The sequence below is a fragment of the Protopterus annectens genome, chromosome 8.part0 (assembly GCF_019279795.1).
Source record: "Protopterus annectens isolate FY-2018-M chromosome 8.part0, PAN1.0, whole genome shotgun sequence".
In the NCBI taxonomy this organism is placed as follows: Eukaryota; Metazoa; Chordata; order Ceratodontiformes; family Protopteridae; genus Protopterus; species Protopterus annectens.
In genome coordinates this window covers 91,027,121-91,050,399 of record NC_056741.1, presented here as the reverse complement: position 1 = coordinate 91,050,399, position 23,279 = coordinate 91,027,121, and positions in this window count along the sequence as shown.

Here is a 23,279-nt window from a genome sequence, read left to right as displayed (position 1 = left end):
GGGACACCATCAGGTCCCATGGATGCTGTGTTTTTTGCCTTGGAGAGAGCAGTTCTCACTTGGGCGTTAGAGATGTTTGGGGGCTGCAATCGTTTGGTATAGATATCTCTCCTTTTGGGGAGGGGAAGTTTGCACTGAACCTGTCAGCCAGTATGTTGGCAATGTCTGTAGGATCAGTAATCTTCACATCATTTTGAACTAATTCTGAGCATATCTGGGAGTTTCCTCCCAGGTTTCTAACATAGCTAAAGAAGGCCTTATGATTGTCTTTTGAATCTTTAGCTATTTTTCTCTCAAAATTTGCTTTGGATGATTTTATGAGAGCTCTTAGTTTTTTACTTATAGTGATCAAAGGTGTCTTACCTTTTAAGGATTTTGCTCTATCTTGTAGTAGCTTCCTCCTTTTGTTGTAGAGTTTGTTTATGGCTGGGGTCCACCAGACTGGACGCTTGCCTTTGGTACAAAGAGTCTTTGTTTTGCTTGGGATTGCCTTATCCATGCAGTCCTGCAGGTGCTGGTAGAAGGCATTTGTAAGTGATTCAGCGGCTTGAGTACTGTTTTCCACCAGCTCGGGGGCCTTAAAGGAGACCACACTAGTCTTTAGAAGTGTGAAGTCGGCTTTAGAAGTTCTTTACTGTGGTCTTTTTATTTCAGGAGGGGTGGGATGAGGACCTCCAGGGAGATTAGTTTGTGATCTGATCTCACCAGTGAGGGGTATACTTCTGGTGTTGAACATTGTGCTCCCATGTTCGTGATGATGACATCAAGTATGTTTTCTCCTCTTGTGGGGATGGTGACTAGTTGTTCCATGGCATTTGAGTTTATGAATTCCAGGAACTTTTGGGCTAGGGTGTTTGGGCTTGAGTAGTGTTCCCAGTCTATATTAGGGTAATTGAAGTCACCTAGTATGATGGTGTTTGGAGATACATTTATTCCCTCCAGTGTTTTCAGGAAAGCCATGTGAGATTCCTGAGTTTGTGAGGGTGGCCTGTAACATGCTACAATTTGCAGAGCAGTCTTGCCTATGGTTAATTGCACCTGGATGGTCTCCGATGCATTGTGCGTTGCCACCAATCTTGAGGTGTGGGTGTCCTTGATGAATATGGATACCCCCCCTCCTTTCTTGGTATTGTCCGGATTTTGGGGCCGGAACGCATGATATGAGGTAAAACCTGATAGTGCTGGGGTGCTCTCAGGAGCCTTGAACCAGGTTTCTGTCACAGCACAGACATCGATGTTCTCCATACTGAGAAGGGCCTCGAGTCGTGCATTTTGAGATTGAGACTTCTGGCATTGAGCAGCATTACCCTTAGTTTTTTTCCTTTTTTGTGTTCTAGGGTGGTAGGTTTAAAATTTGAGCCTTGCCTAAAAAAGGCACTATGGGGGTGGCAAGAGCCTTTGCCAATATCCGGAATCCCAGGGGTGACAGGTGCAAGCCGTCCCTTGCGAAGCAGCATGGCTTGTCCAGCATGTCATCCCAGGCAGACAGACATTGGATCCCTTTTGAATGACACCAGAGTTTAAGCCAATTGTTAAAACTGATCATCTTATCTCTGTATTGTGGCATCATTCTTGGTGAAGGTAGGATACTGCTCAAGGTCAGGGTCATACCTGCCTGGGCTACATAATCAGAGAGCTCCTCAATGTCTCTTTTCATGTAGTCCAAGGAGGTACGTCTCAGGTCATTTACACCAGCGTGGACAATGACTGAGTCGTACTTGTACCTGCTGTTGAGAGACCTGAGTGCTTGCGTTATGTGGCGGATTCTAGTGCCTGACAGGCAGCTTACTGTGACCTCTTCCTTACTCAGTCTGGTGAGCGGGACGTCAGTGTGTCTGACTATGGAGTCACCAATGACTAGTGTGTCTGGCATTGTGTTTGGCCTTAAGGACTGTGACTGTTTGACACTCTGACTGTGAGGTCTATGTGTTGCAGGTGTTGTGTTCTGAGGTGGTAGTTGTTTGGGTGTCTGCTTTGGTGGCCTCTGCTGTTTTGGTAGATTTTTGATCAGAGCCTCCGAGTATGTCTTTGTGTGTTTATGTGTATAATTTGAGGTTGTGATGGTACTATGTGAGACTGGGTCTATAGTGTGTGTGGTAACCTTCTCCTCCTGTCTGGTCTTGCCAGTCCTATGTTGAGAGAGCTCAGCCTCCAGTTTGGCCGTATAGTTGCATCTCTCGCATGTATTTGTGTTTTGTGGGAGGAGGAGAGGGTTGTCTGTGTACATGAGGCAATTGTAACATTGCCTCAATATTCCCAGGTTCACCAGCTGAGCAGGAGAGGACACTAGCAACTGATCCCTCGACATGCTAGAAGGAATAGACAAAAAACTTTAAAAGAGATTCCGGGGGATGTGGGTGACCGAGAAATGGGGTTTGCCTTTTTGGGGTACTATCTATAACAAGAGTGCTGTATCAAGGTGATAAGTACTGTAGGAGCAAGTGCTAGGCTTTACAGATAGAGAATAGTCTACTTGGAGTCAAGTAGAGATGAACTTTTTAGTTATAGGATAGGCTGATTAGATCAGTAGTATAGTTCGAGGAAGGTAGTTTTAAGGGAAAATTTGAAGAGTGGACTTTAGGTAGCCCGAATAGTTTAAACCTGCTTAACCGCCGCTGCCCTAGTGTGCAACGGTGGCAACTCCGTGCTAAAGCACGCTAAAACGCGCTTTATAGCAGGGGGCTGGAAAAGACAGGAAATGACCCAAAATGGCCAATAAACTACAAGTTACTGCCTTAAACCACTCCTCTAAGGACAAACAGGCAGCTCAGTACTCCCCACTCTCACTGGTGAGTAAAGAAACTTCCCCCTGACCAAACAAGGAAAATGGAGAAACACAGGAACCAAGATAAAGCCCAGGGATCAGCAAAATCTGGTCTCTGGAACACTAGTTAGGAAAGTATGGAAAACAAGGATATTTTTTTGTTTTTTTCAAGTTTTTTTTTTTTTACAGAAAGGCAGAAAACTCAATAAATGCTATATTTTTCGACTAATTGCTATCAAAAGCTAGTACACTTGAGTGTATTAGCCTGTAGTTTAACTTTTAGGCAAAACTTAAACTAGCAAGTGCAGTAAACAGTTTTAGCTTATAAAGACAGTAAAAACAGTGCAAACTTTGATAAAACAAGCAAAAACAGTAGTCGAAAGTCACAAAAGGTCGAAAAAGCCAAGGAAAATACTTAAAATCTGGAAAGGTAGTCTTTTCTGGTCTCTGCTGCTAGAGGAACACTGCTGGCCACCACGAGGAGCTGTGCTGAGTTCTCAATAGCTGGAAAAGCCCGCCAAAGCAGCTTTATAGCAGGGGGCTGGAAAAGACAGGAAATGACCCAAAATGGCCAATAAACTACAAGTTACTGCCTTAAACCACTCCTCTAAGGACAAACAGGCAGCTCAGTACTCCCCACTCTCACTGGTGAGTAAAGAAACTTCCCCCTGACCAAACAAGGAAAATGGAGAAACACAGGAACCAAGACAAAGCCCAGGGATCAGCAAAATCTAGTCTCTGGAACACTAGTTAGGAAAGTATGGAAAACAAGGATCCCTGGGCTTTGTCTTGGTTCCTGTGTTTCTCCATTTTCCTTGTTTGGTCAGGGGGAAGTTTCTTTACTCACCAGTGAGAGTGGGGAGTACTGAGCTGCCTGTTTGTCCTTAGAGGAGTGGTTTAAGGCAGTAACTTGTAGTTTATTGGCCATTTTGGGTCATTTCCTGTCTTTTCCAGCCCCCTGCTATAAAGCGCATTTTGGCGGGCTTTTCCAGCTATTGAGAACTTGCACAGCTCCTTGTGGTGGCCAGCAGTGTTCCTCTAGCAGCAGAGACCAGAAAAGACTACCTTTCCAGATTTTAAGTATTTTCCTTGGCTTTTTCGACCTTTTGTGACTTTCGACTACTGTTTTTGCTTGTTTTATCAAAGTTTGCACTGTTTTTACTGTCTTTATAAGCTAAAACTGTTTACTGCACTTGCTAGTTTAAGTTTTGCCTAAAAGTTAAACTACAGGCTAATACACTCAAGTGTACTAGCTTTTGATAGCAATTAGTCGAAAATTATAGCATTTATTGTGTTTTCTGCCTTTCTGTAAAAAAACTTGAAAAAAAAAAAATATCCTTGTTTTCCATACTTTCCTAACTAGTGTTCCAGAGACCAGATTTTGCTGATCCCTGGGCTTTGTCTTGGTTCCTGTGTTTCTCCATTTTCCTTGTTTGGTCAGGGGAAAGTTTCTTTACTCACCAGTGAGAGTGGGGAGTACTGAGCTGCCTGTTTTATCCTTAGAGGAGTGGTTTAAGGCAGTAACTTGTAGTTTATTGGCCATTTTGGGTCATTTCCTGTCTTTTCCAGCCCCCTGCTATAAAGCGCATTTTGGCGGGCTTTTCCAGCTATTGAGAACTCAGCACAGCTCCTCGTGGTGGCCAGCAGTGTTCCTCTAGCAGCAGAGACCAGAAAAGACTACCTTTCCAGATTTTAAGTATTTTCCTTGGCTTTTTCGACCTTTTGTGACTTTCGACTACTGTTTTTGCTTGTTTTATCAAAGTTTGCACTGTTTTTACTGTCTTTATAAGCTAAAACTGTTTACTGCACTTGCTAGTTTAAGTTTTGCCTAAAAGTTAAACTACAGGCTAATACACTCAAGTGTACTAGCTTTTGATAGCAATTAGTCGAAAATTATAGCATTTATTGTGTTTTCTGCTTTTCTGTAAAAAAAACTTGAAAAAAACAAACAAAAAAAAAATTATTGTTTTCCATACTTTCCTAACTAGTGTTCCAGAGACCAGATTTTGCTGATCCCTGGGCTTTGTCTTGGTTCCTGTGTTTCTCCATTTTCCTTGTTTGGTCAGGGGGAAGTTTCTTTACTCACCAGTGAGAGTGGGGAGTACTGAGCTGCCTGTTTGTCCTTAGAGGAGTGGTTTAAGGCAGTAACTTGTAGTCTATTGGCCATTTTGGGTCATTTCCTGTCTTTTCCAGCCCCCTGCTATAAAGCGCGTTTTGGCGGGCTTTTCCAGCTATTGAGAACTCAGCACAGCTCCTCGTGGTGGCCAGCAGTGTTCCTCTAGCAGCAGAGACCAGAAAAGACTACCTTTCCAGATTTTAAGTATTTTCCTTGGCTTTTTCGACCTTTTGTGACTTTCGACTACTGTTTTTGCTTGTTTTATCAAAGTTTGCACTGTTTTTACTGTCTTTATAAGCTAAAACTGTTTACTGCACTTGCTAGTTTAAGTTTTGCCTAAAAGTTAAACTACAGGCTAATACACTCAAGTGTACTAGCTTTTGATAGCAATTAGTCGAAAATTATAGCATTTATTGTGTTTTCTGCCTTTCTGTAAAAAAAAACTTGAAAAAAACAAAAACATATCCTTGTTTTCCATACTTTCCTAACTAGTGTTCCAGAGACCAGATTTTGCTGATACCTGGGCTTTGTCTTGGTTCCTGTGTTTCTCCATTTTCCTTGTTTGGTCAGGGGGAAGTTTCTTTACTCACCAGTGAGAGTGGGGAGTACTGAGCTGCCTGTTTGTCCTTAGAGGAGTGGTTTAAGGCAGTAACTTGTAGTTTATTGGCCATTTTGGGTCATTTCCTGTCTTTTCCAGCCCCCTGCTATAAAGCGCGTTTTGGCGGACTTTTCCAGCTATTGAGAACTCAGCACAGCTCCTCGTGGTGGCCAGCAGTGTTCCTCTAGCAGCAGAGACCAGAAAAGACTACCTTTCCTGATTTTAAGTATTTTCCTTGGCTTTTTCGACCTTTTGTGACTTTCGACTACTGTTTTTGCTTGTTTTATCAAAGTCTGCACTGTTTTTACTGTCTTTATAAGCTAAAACTGTTTACTGCACTTGCTAGTTTAAGTTTTGCCTAAAAGTTAAACTACAGGCTAATAGACTCAAGTGTACTAGCTTTTGATAGCAATTAGTCGAAAATTATAGCATTTATTGTGTTTTCTGCCTTTCTGTAAAAAAAAATTTGAAAAAAACAAAAAAATATCCTTGTTTTCCATACTTTCCTAACTAGTGTTCCAGAGACTAGATTTTGCTGATCCCTGGGCTTTGTCTTGGTTCCTGTGTTTCTCCATTTTCCTTGTTTGGTCAGGTTGAAGTTTCTTTACTCACCAGTGAGAGTGGGGAGTACTGAGCTGCCTGTTTGTCCTTAGAGGAGTGGTTTAAGGCAGTAACTTGTAGTTTATTGGCCATTTTGGGTCATTTCCTGTCTTTTCCAGCCCCCTGCTATAAAGCGCGTTTTGGCGGGCTTTTCCAGCTATTGAGAACTCAGCACAGCTCCTCGTGGTGGCCAGCAGTGTTCCTCTAGCAGCAGAGACCAGAAAAGACTACCTTTCCAGATTTTAAGTATTTTCCTTGGCTTTTTTGACCTTTTGTGACTTTCGACTACTGTTTTGCTTGTTTTATCAAAGTTTGCACTGTTTTTACTGTCTTTATAAGCTAAAACTTTATAAGCTAAAGCTAATATATTGTTAATATATGCCAATGGCTAAATATATAGTCATTGGCATAAACAAACATGTACAAAATATAAAAATAACATTTTTTTTTTCGCTCTATCATGAAGTTTAAGAGTAGGGCAGCGGCGTGCAAACGGGATTGCAAGGAAAATAAAAATATAAGAATAAAACTGCAATCTAACACATATCATGATTTCCCCATAATAGTCAATGGCAATCTTGTTACACCACACCATGGTGCATGGGTTGCTAAGGGGCTGAGTCAGTGTTATGCGCAGTATCTAGGAATTAGTAGGCAATTCCATGGAAATGAGAGGAGTTATAGTGAATCACAGATTCTCCACTGGTGTAAGGATGCACCTCACAGCGTAGCATTATAACACCGAGGTGTGCCCATGAGATAAAGATTACATCAAGAGAGGTGTGTCACCTTTGCTGTAAGCACATTGGAGCATTGCTAAACTGGTCTGCCCGTAGCTAAGCAAAACTGCAGGAAAGAGATGTGATGAACTGGCTTTAGCTTTGCTTAGCTGAGAGCACACAAGGTAACTGAGTATGCATGTGAACAGAGATAAAAACGCACTTAAATCCGGTAAACGGGTTTGCACAGCATGCACTGGAGCTGAAACAGGATAGATATAGGAAAAAAATAAGGAAATGCTGCAGCAGGGACATTGGAGTACAAATGACTAATTAACACCTAGGAACCTACAGTGGGCCATTGACAACAGCTAACAAGGCTGCAAGCAGCTCCCTGTAGAACAGGAAAAGGGAGGGGCTGTACTGCAAAGAAAACAGTAAAGTGTCACAGCAGAACAAAGCAGAATTCCATTATATCAGCTACAAAACACATCTTGCAACACATGACTGGGTAGGGAAAGTGCAAAACAAGAAAGGTGGCAGATGGATGCATGCCTGACAATGGGAATGGATCCAGGTTTACAAGTGAATTAAAGGGCAACAGATTAATCAAGGCAGGCAAGCATAACTCCACACTACTGGCCCCACACTTGCAGTGCTCACTGTAAAATCCATAATTAAGATACCCTGCAGCTGGAATTGCTCATACACATCCAATGACATCAGCAGCATCCATAGCACAATAGTATAAAGTGTGAAAACACCTCACACACACCTGTGTATTCCCATACAATCTGCACCATTGGCGTATACATACGGGAAACTTTTAATATGCACACGTTAGGGGCTGTCATAGCTTTGATCCACCAGCATGTGTTGGAGACTCAAGATGGTGTGGAGGATGATGCAGACAACCACCTCCAGCACCAGAGGAGGAGAAGAGTGTTCAGACCCAGAGTAACCTAGCAGGGGCTACATGATCTGGAGATAGTAGAGCATTACAGGGTGAATAGGGACACCCCACAGCAACTTGTAGAGCTGTGCCGGCCACACCTCAGAGCCAGAACAAACAGAGGAGAGCCCATCCCAGTGGATACAAAGGTATGTGTAAGCCTAAGAATACTAGCCACAGGTACCTTTCAAAGGCCAACTGGGGATAAAATGGGGATCTCACAGGCATCAGCATCCAGGGTACTTCACCAGTTCCTGGATGCCATGTTACCACATGGCAATGAGCACATATACGTCCCCTGAATGCAGGAGGAGTTGGCCTGCAATATGCATCTCTTCCATCGTGTGACAGAATACCCAGAGGTACTGGGTGCAATAGACTGCACACACATACACATCAAGTCACCACCCGGTGAGAAGGGTAGCCGCTACATAAACTGCAAAGGATACCCCTCCATCAACTGCCAGGTGATGTGCAATGCCCAGGGCATTATCATGGATGTGTGTGCTGGCAGCCCTGGAAGCTATCATGACTCCCACATCTGGCATGCCTTACAGCTGTATCAGGTATTTGCCAGGGGGGACATCCCATATGGCCACCTGGTGGGGGATGCTGGCTATGCACTGGAACCGTGGATGACGACTACCATCAGAAATGTGCACACACTCATGCAAGAACACCATAATGAGGCACATGCACAAACCAGAATCATCATAGACCGTGTGTTTGGGATGCTTAAATCATGGTTCCATTCCTTGGACATATCTGGTGGAGCCTTGCAGTACTCTGTAGGCACGTGTGCCCACATCTTCATAGTATGTGCCATGCTACACAATATGATCCTGCAGAAACAGCTGCAGCAGGGACAGAATGGTGAAGGCCCTCACAGCCCACCACCATTGTCAAGGGCCCCACAGGCACAGAGGTACTCAGACCACGAACACCCTGAGCCAGCCCCAGTAGGCAGACGGAGACATGCCCAGTATACCCATGCCTTGGCACGTAGGGAACGTATAGCACACAAACTGACATTGTAGGCACCTAGGGACTGACACCTTTCTGCACCTGCACACACAGTAAGAATGGATGGCACACACACAAGACTACCTGTAAATTGTCATGTATAGGCAGTCTACTGTGTGCATCCAACATAGGCAGCCCTCAGCTATTGCACACACAACTGCTATTGGCACAAGGTAAGTCAACACATGAACAGTAAATTAAGCTATCAGCATGTGCTGATACTGTATGTATAGGTTCATAAGTAGGTACTTGGCTAACTGCCCGAGGGCATTCATAAGCCTAGCCAAAATGTGTCTGCTTTTGCCACATCATTGATTAATTAACTGTCCCTCTGTGGAGCAGAGCCAATGGCGGGATCCCTGGGGTGTATCTACTGTTCCCCATCCACTCTTCAAGGTTTCTCTTGAAGAGTGTCAGTGAGAGGCTCTGTATAATGTAATTAGGGATGTTGTCCCAAAGCATTGGGAGTTTTTTTGACAGGAATCTGTCCCTCCAGCATGTTCTAGTTATTGTTGTGGCAAGGTTTAGCTCACTACTGCGTGTGGATCACTGTGACATGAATTCCCATAGGTGGCGCATATTCATTCAGCCTGAGTTGGACATGGCTTTGTAGGCCAGCAGAGATCATCTCTGAGTAAATGAAATGCCACTGAGTAAAGCAGGAGTTTATTCAGTCTGGCTGCTGTCGGAAGTGTCTTCTGAGGTACATTCCAAATGGGTTATTATACACTATGATGGGACTGATAAATAAACAGAGATCTCTCAGGGTAAGGTACCTGCTATGTCCCCAAATGAAAAAATGTCAATATCAAGGTGCAGGTACTCCACAACTATCGAAGCCAACCATCAACCAAAAAAGCAAAAATCAATAAAAAATGTTTTATACTTGAACAGCAAAAGAACTTTATTCCATGGGTTGTTAGCGCTTTCACGTCTACTCTGGACGCTTCTTCAGACTTTAATAAAACACTTCATCACTTCTGTATTTAAACACTTATCAATTAAACAGTTAACCAATGAAAGCTTTTGTACGAATACATAACTATAAAAAGTCAGAAACTTCTAAATAGATAAAAAGTCAGAAACTTATATTGTGAAAATTAAAACTTCAGAATTCAACATTGACATTAAAATGGATGTAGTAATATATTATAACTGTTATTAACATTTCAGATGGCAAATAGCATATAAATATTTAAAAATACAAGAGCATATAAAAACAGCATGTAATAAAAACATTTTAAGTGTATGAAACTACTGAAAAACATCTAAAAATATATATTCTTACTAACACCAAGAAACATGAAAAAGTCAAAGGTATAGCAAGAAATAACTGCTAATGCTTAAGATGACAACTGACTAGAAAGGGTTTCAAAGTAACCCTCTCATTGAGGCCATGTCCGTCATCTGCTTTCATTCTGATGATCCATTTACATTCTTCCCTTTCAGTGAAGTTACTTACATTGCCTAATCTCAATGTAGTGTGTATCAATTCAATAACTAAGAACTCAAAGGTGTGTGTGGTGCCTTGCGATAGAACATGTCTAGCCAGTGCGTTCCTGTCATTCTCCCTGTTGATCGCATATAAATGCTCTCTAACCCTTTCCCTCAACGTTCTATTCGTCATACCGACATAGAAAGCCTGACATTTGGTGCAGATGGCTAAATAAACTATGTTCCTTGTCCTACAGTCTGCATAATGATTGAATTTATATAGCACACCTGTGTCCGGGTGCCGAAAGTTATTCCTGCCCAGTATGTATTTGCACTGATTGCAACTGCGACATGGAAAAGTACCCATTCTAACAGTAAGTGGTTGATCTTGAAGTTGCCTTTCATAACATAACATGTTCCTTAAAGATCTAGTATTCTTGTAGGAAAAACTGGGGTGAGGACCTACAAGTGCTCTAAGCCTATCATCCAACTGTAGGATACCCCAGTTCTTCCTAATGACATTAGTAATACTCTTGTTCTTGTTGGTATATGAAAGTACCATCCTCTTGTTATTTCTAATAAATGGCCTGCTTTGTTCCACCTGTTCACTAGTTGCTATCCTAATGTAGGGTCTTGTTTCTTCATTGCGTTCTGTTTGTTGCAGGACTATCAAATCATTGTCATGGTAACCCCTTGATTTAAAGTCAGCATCTAAGCCTATCAATACATTCCTATATGCTGAATCATCGCTTGTTAGGCGTGAACAGCGTGCTGCTTGATTCTTAACAATGTTCTTGTGTATGTGGGGAGGGTACATACTATCACGATGTAAGTATGTGTTCTTTCTACAGGGTTTCCTGTAAATGTTGGTAGTGAAACACCCATTATGCTTCCTGATGGGACTGATGAGTGACGAGTAAAGGGTCACTATAACCTCAGTATGTCTAGATGCAAACCCTTTAGTATGTCTAGATGTGAACTCTTTAGTAATCAGATGGCCTACATCGAAGGATGTCTTAACTACTTTGCAGATATGATTGTCAAAGGAGAGATCACTATCTACCTTAATCCCCTGATCCTCTATTACCTCATCTGTATTAAGGTGGCTGCCACTTATGTGTTAATATGTGGGTGTTTAGTTTTTCCCAAATGGAATGACCATGTAGTTTGTGGCACTTAGCTTGAGGCCATGACTTTGACACCCTGTGTTGGTCTCTGTGAGGCCCTTTGAAGGATGTCTGTGTCAGCTGTGTCAGCTGGACTGTCAATTATGGCTCCCAGTTCGCAGTCATTGCCAAACATGGTCTGCCGTAGTCCACCTGTGTTTGCCTGTACCTCTGAGAAGTATATGCCAAACAGTAGGGGTCCCAGGACTGAGTCCCATGGGACACCAGTTGTGACTGGTTAAGAGTTGGACCTGGAGGCTGCTAGTCTTACCATGTGGATTCTGTGTGTAAGCCTGTTAGCAACCCATCCTGTGATGTATGGTTTTATGTACAAGCTGGTGAGTTTATCAATAATACCTGAGTGGGGATGGTGTCAAAAGCCTTGTCGAGGTCCAGATAGTATGTGTGAACCACCTCTCCCCTCATCTAATGCCTTGGTGACTGTCTGTAAGACGTCAAACAGGTTCAGTAGGCATGATCTGCACTCAGCCAAGCTGACCTGGATTGGGTCAAGTTTTTGGAGGTTACCAATGTCTGTTAATGAGTGCCATGAGGATGCACTCCATAGCTTTGCAGACCAGGCTAGTCAGGCCTATGGGGTGGTAGTTACCATGGTCAGTTGTGTTTCCACCTTGGTGGAGTGGAATAACTGTTGCTATGTGCCATTATATTTTGGAATTTAATCCTGGTTATAGTAGCAACACTATTACCACCAAGAAAGGAATGCAGTGTTGTCATCACTGTAACATGTGTAGGTACATTTCTGTGGGACCTTACATTACAGTAGAATCTCACGATAGAACTTTGACAGTACCCAATTGTGTAAATTGTGACACCAAGGGTGTTGTTTATATTAGTTTATGCAGCACGTGTCCAGCTTTTTATGTTGGGATGACCAGTAGATTTCTGAGGACTCGCATTAGGGAACACATTTATGGCATTAAAAATAAAGATGTTACCAATGCTTTGTACAAGCATTCTACTGTTTGTCTTGGATTTAAGAAATTTTTATTTTCAGTATTGGAAGTGTGTCAGACTGATATGAGGGGGGGTGATTTTAAAAATTACATACAACAGAGGGAAACTTTATGGCAGATTAAATTAAAAGCTGACATTTTCCCTGGTATAAATGAGGCTATTAACATCAAATGCTTTTTAAAACACAGGAAGTTACATCTCCATAAAAGGAATGACACAATTGCCTCCTTTTTTAACTGAAAGACCAATGGTTGATTTTTACTATTATGTATTAAATTGTTTAATTGATTGATTAATTTTGGGTGTATTTAAACTTGATTTGTGATTTTTTTACTCATTCTGATGAAGTCTTCGGACGAAAGTGGAGAATTAAATTTCATTACGCTATTGTTTTCTCATTTCTTTTAAGTTTGCCTCTCATTGTTGCATTTGTCATGGTACCTTTTGTTTTCCTTGTTGATTTGGCTTTCTGGTGGATTATTTATGATCTGCACTCAGCCAAGCTGATCTGGATTGGGTCAAGATTTTGGAGGTTACCAATGTCTGTTAATGAGTGCCATGAGGATGCACTCCATAGCTTTGCAGACCAGGCTAGTCAGGCTTATGGGGTGGTAGTTACCATGGTCTGTTGTGTTTCCACCTTGGTAGAGTGGAATAACTGTTGCTATGTGCCATTGTATGGGCACGTAGCCTGTGTAGAGCCTGAGGTTGAAAAGCTTAATTAGGTGGGGAGTTAGTTCATCTTCTAGTGTTTGCAAGATGCTGTCTGGGACACCATCTGCCTCCATTGATGCTGTGTTTTGCCGTTTGAGAGGACTATTTCTACCTGTGTGTCTCTGATGTCTGGGATACTGTATCATTCGGGTATTGTAGTGGGCTTTTTAAGGGGTGAAGTTTGCAATGAATGTATCTGCAAGGATGTTGGTGATATTAATAGGTTCAGTATATTTTGTGCTATATTGCACCAGCACAGTGCAAATCTGTGTGTTACCACTTAGATCCTTGACATAGCCAAAGGAGGCTTTGTGGTTATCTTTCAAATCCTTGCCTATTCTCCTGTTGAAGTTAGCCTTGAATGATTTCATGAGGGACCTAAGTTTCTTACTAATACTGGTCATGGATGTCTGTCCTTCTTGGGATTTGCTGTTTTTATGGACTACTGTCTTACTTCTGTTGTATAGCCTGTTTATTGCAGGGGTCCACCAGACTGGTGTCCTTGTCTTGGAGGAGCGAGTCTTGGTATACCAGTGATGGCATGATCCATACATTCTTGTAGGTGCTTATAGAATGCATTTGTAAATCTTTCTGTATCTTGAGCAGTGTTTTCCCTTAGCGTGGGGGCTGTGAAACAGTAGAAGATGAACTAACCCCCCACCTAATTAATGATCCCAGGGGTGTATATTCTGTTACTCATTCACACATCAAGGTTTCATCAAGGTTTCTCCTGAAGTGTGTCAGTAAGGGGCTATGCCTAATGTAGTTAGGAATTTAATTTATAGTCTCTCATTTCATTTGTTATGTTTTTATTTCAAGAGTAAGTGAAGCTCAGTGGGTTTGGCTGCCTCCTCCCTTTGCTTAGCCTATAGTCCATACTGATGAGTGCTGTGAATGCATGCATTTTGTGATTACAACTCCTTGCACTGAGTAGCATAACCCTCATTTTCTGCTATTGTTCTGTTTACGGAGGTGGGAATCACATTTGAGCCTTGCCTAAAAAAGGCACCATGGGGGCGCCAAGAGCCTTGGCCAGTATTCGAAAGCCTAAGGCTGACACATGCAAACCAGTATGGTATTGTTGCCTGCATGTTTCCCATCTGTGCTTGTTTCTCATCTTTCCTGTAGGTAACCTACTGGTAAGCAATAGAAAGCCTTAAACTGATACAAGTCTTCTAGCTTCCAGGATAGACTTTTGGAGTGATTAAGTATCAGTGTTCTGTATGTTCTTGCTGTACTTAACTGTTTTCTGTCCTACATGGTGATTTCTTACTGTATATTGTGATCTGAAAGCTGTTTATTCACATATTATTTCTGTGATGACCTGCACTTTAGAGGTTCACAGATAGGTAGTAGGCTATCTGCCCAAAAGCATTTAGAAGCATAGCTACAGTGTGTTGGCTTTCACTGCACCACTGATGAAGAAACTGAGCCTCTGTCAAACATAGCCAATGAAGTGATTTCAGGCAGAGTTGCTGGAAGCTGTTGAAAACTGGGGTGGTGGAGGGTGATGGGGCACTTAGTGATCTAAAAAGGGCATGTTAACATGAAACTTCAGCACAATTTAAGTTCCTCAACAGATCTTGCAGCTATAAAACTGGAGGGGCTCCCCCTCCCCCTGGCTGTATGGTTATGGGACACATGATCCCAGGGGTGTATATTCTGTTACTCATAGTCTCTCATTTTATTTGTTATGTTTTTATTTCAAGAGTAAGTGAAGCTCAGTGGGTTTGGCCACCTCCTCCCTTTGCTTAGCCTAGCTTACACATAGAAATCATCTAAATAGGAAATAGGCAGAAGCAATGCTTATGTCAATAGTGTAATGGCTACAGCATTCGCATCGTATCTACGCATTTATGGTTCAAATCCCAATAAAGTCAGAGATGTTTTACATTTCAAAAAGTATACCTTAACCACAGCTTGCATATTTAGATAGTAATCTTCAGTATAATAAACATTTAAAACACCCATATAAACCCATGTGTGCCGGGGAGTAAAGTCAACAGAGATTGTAATGTTATGTAAGTACATAGTGAGATGTTACTTCACTGAAATATATATATCCTGAGTAGTTAGCAGATGTGGCTGTGTTTGCGCGCACAGGTTATACGTTTTTAAATTTCATTTAACCGTGTTTAACTGCTGCTTTAATGTCACACAAACATTTTTAAACATGCTTACAACTGCTTAAATGAGCCTTATTCTGGAATAAACAACATTTTAAAAGCATCACAGGTCTTGAACCCTGGACCATGCACACCATAGTCATGGGACATAACACTAAGCCATCTTAGCCGTACGCATGTTTCATGGTTTTTAGACTACACCTTTTACTATAGGCATTCCACAGTACTGACCACAAATGGGACAGTCACTTTGTGTACATATGTACAGTGCATTGTAATGTACTGTAGTTTGTGAATCAACATATATAAGTCTACATATGTATAACTGTTAAACATTAATACGATATATATATATATATATATATATATATATATATATATATATATATATATATATATATATATATATATATAAAAAAATATATATATATATATATATATATATATATATATATATCAGTGATGTCTGCACACACACACACACACACACACACACACACACACACACACACATATATATATATATATATATATATATATATATATATAAATATATATATATATATATATATATATATATATACATATTTTAGATGTCTTAGTGGTAAAGTCAGTGACTGTGGTGTTCATGGTCCCGGGTTCAAGGGCTGTTAATTTATTTTGAGGGCCAGAATAAGGGCTGTTGGTTGCAGGTTGATTAAATCACATTTAAGCAGTTGTAAGCAGTTACTTCACATGCTCGATCCCATAGTGGCAGTAGCAGCAGTAGTGCAGCTGGTGCTGTGCTGTCCACACCAGGACACAGCAGGCCACGTGCACATGGTCCTGGACAGTCCCAACAGGGACACAGTTGCAGTGGACATGTGTCATCAGACAGTACCCAATCTGGACCTCTGCCTGGTAGTGGCCATGCAACCCCTGGCAGGTGCAGGTCACGTGGCCATTGCCGGACACCGTGAACTGTAAAACCTGCCGTGTACAGTCTGCAGCTGTCAATAATACCACTGTGTAGGCCAGCCACATTCCAGTTCTGTGTGCATACGTACACACACACACACACACACACACACACACACACACACACACACACACACACACACACACACACACACACACACACCAGAAACAAATGTAGGGCACCTCAACACACACATGCATAACATCCACACACGCCCAATGAGATAAAAGGCCCTAACCCACACACATGATTTCATCCATTGGTGCAGCCTAGGCCTCTGGCAAACATTATTACCCTGTGCATATGATGATGCCTGTGCCACATCCCTGTCATCCACACCATCGGTGCAGGGGCATGTTCCTATGGTCTGATGCACAGGGTGAACATACTAGGTAGACAGTTGTTGATTACCATTGTTGGGTAGTGTTGACAGGCAGCAGACACACCATATACTACTGTTTTAGAATGCATTTTGTACTTTTGATGGTATGTATCATGTGTAACAACAGTAACTGCATGTTGATCTTGATGTTCTGCCTTCCTCTTTCAGGTGTAATTGCATGTGCCGGGGGATGTCAGTATTTGCAGTTAGTGTCCAATATGTAAATGTAGACTACTCGCAGGTCTACATAACAACATCTGCATGCACATTGTAGCTTCCACATCACAGCTATAATCTCCCAAGTGTCAAACATGTTTACTGATCTAATGATCCAAGAGCATGATAGCTGTGTAGTAAGCTACTGTGGCCAGAACCATCACATCCATAGTGGGTGACATCACAGGTATAGTTATCTGGAGTGGGGAGGAGGTATGAGAGTGGTTTAGCAGATGACAAGGGTAAAAAGTGGTTTCTCATTGGGAAGCAGTAATACCCACTCTCATGACAGGATGCAAACACACATAGGGATTCACAGACACAGTAATACACCCACACACTCGGGGATTCACAGACACAGTAACACACACAGACACACACACACACACACACACAGTTGCCAGTGGTGGGATGAGAACCGCTACCTATGTGCAAATCATCATTATAATACTACACAATCACAAGATGCACCACAGAGATTACACATGTACAGGTAGACAGAATGGCCTAAGATTGAGGACATCAACAGGGATACTTGATTGCAGTGAGTGTATGTGGGGAGGGGGGTTCATCAGTAGGCTATGGAACAACAAACCACACCCCAGGGCATACATGTTTACAGGTGGTTAGAATGCCCTTCTAAGATTGATGACATCAACAGGGATACTAGATTGAAATGAGTGGATGGGGGGAGGGGGGGTCTTATCATTTCACTATGGTAAAATACAGGCTCACTCCAGGGACCAGACAGCCATACACACACACACACACACACACACACACACACACACACACACACACACACACACACACACACACACACACACACACACACTGTAGCATTCACAAAGATATACACCTATGTCACACACATACAGGCACTTGAGATGTGTGAGATTCAAACCCCTGCCTATGTCTTGCTTTCTACACTTCACTCTGTACAGACGTCTACAACAGTGTACAGGAGAGTGAAACACATTTGGGATGTATTCACCACCATACATGACATATATGGACACACACATACCCACACGTGCCAGTACTGTGAATCAAACACCTGCCTATCTCATGATAGGTATCAGAGTTACAGCACCATCACACATGCTACAAAGCATACTGCCTCTGTCCTTTGCCAACTGTGCTGATATATGCACAATATATGCACAGGGGAGGTGTTACTGTTACAGGTGTCAAGAGGTTTGCCTTCAATGTCACCCTTACTGCAGTCTATGTTGTGTGTCTTCCCCTTCAAATAACAAAACCATAGCTTAGCAGTTATACAGGTTATTGTAGGAATAGCTGTAACACATCTGTGAGCTGTCCTCAGTAATCATTCATCTGCAAAGTAGCCCCACCACTTAGTCATTATGTCTAAACATCTGTCCATAACTAAAGTACAGCTTACTGTACTTTGAGCATATCACAATATACACTTGGCAATTCTGAGGCTGCATTGCAACTGCATGATGTACTAAGACAACAGTCACCCTCAAACATCAGACACTGCACACGCATGGAATCTAAACACACATCAGTACATGTACACATATGCAGTCTCCATCAGTAAGTGGACTAGCAGGTCAAGAGGATACATTCCACAGCTTCTCCACACCATGTGTGAAACCTAGCTGAGCATTACACCATAATGGATGTTGTATTCATGTACTGGTAGGACACACAACCATCTTCACTAAGTAGCTAAGTGTACATTTATGGCAACAGCATATATCAGTAAGACACACACAGCAATATTCCATGTCATGATCCCACATACTGTTAGTTGACAGTTCCACTGTGAAGCCAAGACACTGTAATGGTCAACAGTGAGCACATCATATTTGCCACACACACTTCATGATTACTGGAAGAGTGCCAGTAATGTGCTCTGTTTGAGCTAGGCATTACACTTGTTCAAGCATGTGCGAGGACTGTGGCTTATAAACATCTCGCCCCAGCACATTCTGGCTATTGTGGTAATAAGGTTAATGTCCAGACAGCACACAGCATGCATGGCTTGCAATTTTTGACATGGGGTATATGTAGGAGCTGTGGGTCATACATGGCTGTACATGTCATGGACATATCACCTGTACCTACTCAGGAACATACAGAGCATAGCTGTATTTCCCTGAGTCTGTCAATACAGGCCATGTGTGTAGGTCCTACAATCCTGTTAGTTGGGTATGTTTGTAGGCATTGCATTTGGTGGCCATGTCTAATGACATACATGCCACATAGATTGTTGTATGGTATGATAGGTGTCATGGGTGACCAGTAGAAAGGGAATATTACCTCTGTCAAAATAGATACCAAAACTTATGCACTGTTAGCATTCAGCAGCCATGGACCTATCTTCCCTGTGCATGTGTGTAATGAATGTAGCCGCCTGTATATACAAAGGACAACAACAGCTATGGTATTTTCATGTATGTTGCATGAGTGTGGGATGTACATATCCAGGGCAGGTACATCTAGGTCATATCCAACCATGAGGGTGTTGTTTACTGTTGTACAACAACAGTCAACTGTGTTAATGCTGACAACATCTGAGGGACCCTGGTATGTGTACAACTGACCTGGTTACAAACAGTGGTATTACTGCATTGCATCACACATTATGCAACTGTGTCAGTACATGGGTACCTTTCACAGTTGATGTAGGGCTAGGTACAGTCCACAAGTCAAAGGTTATTTGGTGTTGTACCATAATATTTCATACCACATTTATGGATGTGTGTTGGTAGTCTGAGGACATGGTGGTGGATGTATATGAGGATACAACCTAGAATGCAGCTTTTGCCACTGCCACCTGTACCTGACTCATCTGTGATGAATTATGTTGGAGTAGTGGCCTTTACTTGTGAGTAGCCTTTATGAATATGTGGACACAACCACCTGGAGTGGTCCGTACCAGTGCTATGGCCTACATATCTGGATCTGATGTATATGGTGGTAATACTATTGTGCACTACAGAGCATTCAGTCAGGTGTTCCTCACTGCACATTTGACAGTATTCCCCATTGTAGGTTCTACATTGAGCAAATGGATTACGAGAGCCACACATCTAGCACTGGTTAGCATAAGCATCCAATGCAATTTTCTTGTAGGTGTCAGGGTGTTACTTCTGTGTTTAGGACATTTTCCTTTGAATGGCACTATATGGGTAAATGTGACCTAGGTATTATCCACACTCCCTTGAATCATGGATGCATGTGATCTGTGACAAAGGCTTGTCTTCTTTCAGTCATGTCATCCCGGAATGGAAAACACTGGGCAACCAAATAATTACAGCAGGGCATTGGCTCATAGTTTTGTTCAACCAGTTGCCACTCATACCATGACATCACTGCGAGTGGCAGTATTGTGCTTGGTATCAAATGCTTCATCTAAGGTGATGGACAGCAGCAGACGTTGTGTAGATGACCAATGTCAGATATACTTAGTGGAGCTGTCCTGCTAATAATGACAACTACTAACACAGCCAGGAGAGGTCATCTTGACACCTGCACCTCAGTACCATTAGACAATGGGGCTCACATATTATGCTTGCACATGCCACTGTTCCAAGTATAATGTCACTGTCCACAACCTGATATCAATGTATGCCTTTCAAGGGAGCAATGTGTGTGACACATGCTGTACTTTGCATCTACCTGTGTGTCCCAGTTAACAAAACGTCTGTCACGCACATGCATAATTGTGTATACTTCACATATATATGGCAGTACTTCATGTACATGTATGCATGTGTATCACACAGCACAGATGCAGATATATAATTTCCGGGCCACATAAAGGTATCTGGTAGTAAACCAGTATGATGTGCATATATACTGACAGTTAAGATGTACATAGCTGTTAACCTGTGTGTTTACAATAGGAGTCCTTTACAATGTGTTCTGTAAGTCTATGTGTATGAACATGCACACTGTGGCCTTCTGTGGTTAGAATCAGAGTGCATCCCAAACAACCCTGTGCTACTAAGTGTATGAGCGTACCCACTGTCACCTTGTGTAATTTGAGTCAGTGCATCCAAACAAGCCCTTTGTTTCTAAGTGTATGAGCATGCCCAGTATAACCTTGTCTAGTTGGAGTCAGAGTGCATCCCAAACGGCCCTGTGCTACTAAGTGTATGAGCATGCCCACTGTCACCTTGTGTAATTGGAGTCAATGCATCCAAACAAGTCCTGTGATTCTATGTGTATGAGCATGACCACTGTAATTCTGTATAGTGATAGTAGTTGTCCATTCCACAGATGGGCATACTCCAGTTCAGGGCTTGTTGTGCTACAACTATACCTCTTAGGCCTACCTATGTCTTACCTGCAGATAATGAGTCTTTTTTGTGCATACAGGCTGTAATGGACTCCTACTTTAAACACACAGATTTACAGCTATGTACATCCTGTCAGTATCTCTGTTGATGTCCTCAATCTTAGAAGGGCATTCTGACTGCCTTGAAATGTGTAATGTCTGTGGCGTGTCTTGTAACTGCATAGTATTGTAACAGTAATGCATAGATAGGCAGGAGTTCTGATCCCACAACTGGCAACTAAATGTCTGTGTGTATTTGTGTCTGCATCCCGTCATGAGAGCTTGCTTTACTGCTTTCAAAATAGAAACCACCTTTTACACTGGCCTTTAGCCATGTCATCTGCTAAACCACCCTTTCCCCCCTCCGCACTGCAAGTAATCAGTCCTGTGATGTCACCCAGCTCAGAAGCAGAATCGGATTAAGTGTAATTGTATGGGTTCTGTGGCACATACCCAAACTGCATACCACTCTACTAGTTACCTTTATATAGGAAAGTATTGTAAGCACAATACTGGCAAGAGTGTGTGTTTGTGTGTGTGTGTGACTACCCTGTAGCCAGGCATACACGTGTTATATCTTTTAACATGCTGCAAACCATGGCAGTCATCTGTGGTGAGTGGAGTCTACAAATTATTACATAGTTAGGAATAGAAAAGAATAGACAGTCAAGAATGACTTCTGTTGGATATGTTATTTTCCTGCGCCACTGTCGAGCAGTGACACAGAAGTGGTCCACGGGGTGTATCTCCATACCCATTATTCCCCCACCCAAACTTCACAATCCCCGGGATTTATTTCCTTAGCCATCATTCCCCACCCCAAACTCCACATACACAACAACCATCCCTTCTCTGGTGAACTGATTAATATTTAAATGTTATAATACAAGAGTTGCCTCTGTTTTGTGTACATGTCAGTTCCTTTGGAACCCTTCTGTGTCACAAAGGTTGTTCAGATATGTTTATATATATGGCTATAGCTGTGTATATGTGTATATATATATATATATATATATATATATATATATATATATATATATATATATGTGTGTGTGTGTGTGTGTGTGTGTGTGTGTGTGTGTGTGTGTGTGTGTGTCCATATCATGTAAGTGCATATATGTATTTAGTATTTATTTATAACAGTTGTACATATGTAGACTTGCCTATGTTGTTTCACAGAGTACAATGCATTCAAGGGTACTGTACATATGTACACATAGTGACTGTCCCATTTGTTTTCAGTACTGTGGAATACCTGTAGTAAAATGTGATTTATAAACACCATAAAATATACATGCAACCTAGATGGCTTAGTGGTAAAGGCACTGACTATGGTGTGCATGGTCCGGGGCTCAAAACCTGCAAGGGTTGTTAATAATGTCATTTAGAACTGACTAAGGTGGGTGTACATGTATTTTCACAACAGTAAGCAGCGGGTACATACAGTTAAAAGACATGTACAACTTGCAGTACCCTTGAAACGCCCTTTTTTGGTAATCCTGCTGATGTCATTCATTGTGACATACACCTTTGGGGAAGAAGTACTCCAGTAATGTCTGTGGGGTGCATACTATAACTGCATACTGCTGTAGTGTAAGAAACTAGTTAGATAGGGTTTCAAATACCAGATATGACAGGTGAGTGAGTGTGTGCATGTGTGTGACTTGTATCCTCCGTAGTGTTGATTGCGAGTGTGTGACACCTGTGGGCAATGTGGAGGGGGATTTGCATATATTTTATGTTGGCCATACTCTATATCACAATGTCAACCATACAGGGATAACAGATGTACATTAGCTGTGAGGCTGGGGTGCAAAGCCATACCCATACATGCGACATCAAGGCCAGCCAATCACAGTTAGCAACTCCACTATTATCCAGAGCACACACTCACCCATCAGTCATATGCACACACATGCCTAGACAACAGCCAAAATGTGGGTAGTATGCTGCATATTGGCTACTGATAATAACTATGCAGTGATAGCAATGGGCTACAGAGGGCATGTCACCCTGGCCATCTGTCCGATATGCGCGGACATGCACACAGTGCACCTCCACCATGTTCTCCAATGGATACCTGCACCACCTATGGTGCCTTCTCATGTGATTCACAACGGACATACCATACCTGACAACATGCTTACAACTGCTTTACAGTGTCTTAATCACTCTGCATCCATCGGCCCTCATTCTGCCTAGCAATAAAATAAAAAAA